This window comes from Leptonychotes weddellii, chromosome 1 (assembly GCF_054177405.1).
Source record: "Leptonychotes weddellii isolate Sample4059 chromosome 1, ASM5417740v2, whole genome shotgun sequence".
Lineage (NCBI taxonomy): Eukaryota > Metazoa > Chordata > Mammalia > Carnivora > Phocidae > Leptonychotes > Leptonychotes weddellii.
The window spans coordinates 82114008-82116128 of NC_138369.1; the positions used below are offsets into that span (position 1 = coordinate 82114008).

A 2121-nucleotide genomic window follows, 5' to 3' on the forward strand; every position below is an offset into this window, starting at 1 on the left:
CTGAGGTAGCGCAGTGCAGAGGTTAAGTGCCCAGACCACCTGACTTCAAGTGCTAGCTTTGCCACTTACCGGGTGGGGGCCCTGGGACAGTTGCTGTGTATCTGTGCCTCAGCTTTACCATCTGTAAGATGGGGATAATAATAGGTCTCCCACGATTGTGGTCTCCCATGATCAAAGGTGTATGAGTATGTGTTTGTCATGCTGTACCTACCTGACATCCAGCAAATGTTCTTCAAATGTTTGCTGTTATCAAGAATGACATGTATACAAATGAAGTGATACGGTGTCTTTGATTTGCTTTAAAATAATATGGGAGCTGGAAGTGGGATAGTATACAGATGAAATGGGACTAGCCATGAGCTGACAGTTGTTGAAGCTGGGTGATGGGTACACAGGGGTTCATTATATTATTCTTTCTACTTTTGTTTTTGAAATTTTCCATAATAAAAAAAATTCATAATAAAAAGTTATATGCATGTGTATATGTGTATTAATATGAGACATCATAATGTTTATAGCAGAATGTAATTAGATATTGCAGTGTGCGAGCTGATTTTAAGTGATATGCTGATGAACTTTATTTATTTTATTTTGTTTTATTTATTTATTTATTTTTTCTGGAGACCAGGATACATTTTATTGACCTGATAGAGCGGAGATACTCCCCCGACCCTGCCACGTCCTTTCACATAGGTGTGCGAAGGGGTCCCTCTCATGGCAAAGAGATCTTTCAGAGTCCCTCCAGGGACAGAACCAGGGGCTTCCCTGGGTGTGGCCTGGGGCCTCAGTCCTGGGTGCTGGCCTTCAGTATTGCTTTGTACTTCCCTGTCAGCTCCTTGGGTAAGGGCACCAGGCCCGGGCAGGGGACCTGCCCTTCCACCTCGCAGATACACTCCTGCAGGCAGTACTTTCGGGGCCCAAAGTGGGCTGGGTGAGAAAGCTGCTTTTTCTCCTGCTCCTCCTTCTCCAGGGTTTCCTTGTTCTTCCCCAGGATTTTTTTGATGTGCTCCATGATCTCCTTATTGCTCTTGGTCTCCACAACCACGAAGACCTGCTCCCCGGAATCCAAATAGAACCGCAGGAAGGGGGACGGCGTCATGTTCTTAAACATCATAATCTGTACCCAAGGATTTTTGTACTGGATCTGAGGTATGTTGAAAAACACAAACTTCCTGGCTCCCTTGCCCAGCTCCCCGTGCGTGTGTAGTGCACCGTCATGACCTTCACTGAGTCCTTGAACACTACGTCTCCCTGGGCAGGTACTAGAGGGTGCGGCAGCTCGGGAAGCGGCCCTTCATGGGCATGGCGGCGGAGGGGTGGGGCCGCGGGTCGCGGGCTTAGCCGCGAAGACAGACCCAAAGAAGCGGACGCTGCCAGCCCCGACGGACCTCACACCGTTTCCCCTCCTCGCTGGTTTCCACTTCCTGCGCAGACCTATTTATTTATTTTAGAGAGAGAGTGTACACATGTGTGAGCAGGGGGAGAGCCAGAGGGAGAGGGAGAGAGAGAGAACCTTAAGCAGGCTCCACACCCAGCGCCGAGCCCGATGCTGGGCTTGTCTCACGACCCTGAGATCATGACCTGAACTGCAATCAAGAGTCGGACGCTTACCCTACCCAGCCACCCAGGTGCCCTTGCCAGTGAATTTCTAAATTTTAATAATTATGTATTTAAGATGTAATTAAGTATAGCAAGTGGTGTGAAAATATTCTTAAACTAACATTAAGTAGGAAAATTGAGTTGATTTGATGAGAGGAAATTAAGATAATGAGAGAAGAAGAGATTGTCTGGATATGGCAAGCGTGATAGCGGTAGAAATTGAATTGCGGAAGTTTCGGAAACAACGTTAAAGTTGTGACGGGGAAGGGCTCATGTTCGTTACTCTGAGTGCACACTGTGTTGGCCTTATGGGACCAATTATCTAGAAGGTTCAGCATGGGGGTCACAGCAACAAGAGACAGGAGGGAGATGAGTGTGGGCTTTGTTGATGCACAGACCTTGTTTCAGTTCCTGACTCTCTACTTAATTACTTAATGGCTGTGTGACATTGGACAAATGACCTACCTGCTCTGGGCCTTGTTTCTTCATCTGCAAAACTGGGATGTTCCATATACCTTACAA

The 2121-nt window shown here is 47.1% G+C and overlaps 1 pseudogene; it reads right to left on the bottom strand.

Moving 5' to 3' along the window:
* Window positions 1–600: 600 nt before the first annotated feature.
* Window positions 601–1304, bottom strand: LOC102737788 (small ribosomal subunit protein mS25 pseudogene; annotated as a pseudogene).
* Window positions 1305–2121: the final 817 nt, after the last annotated feature.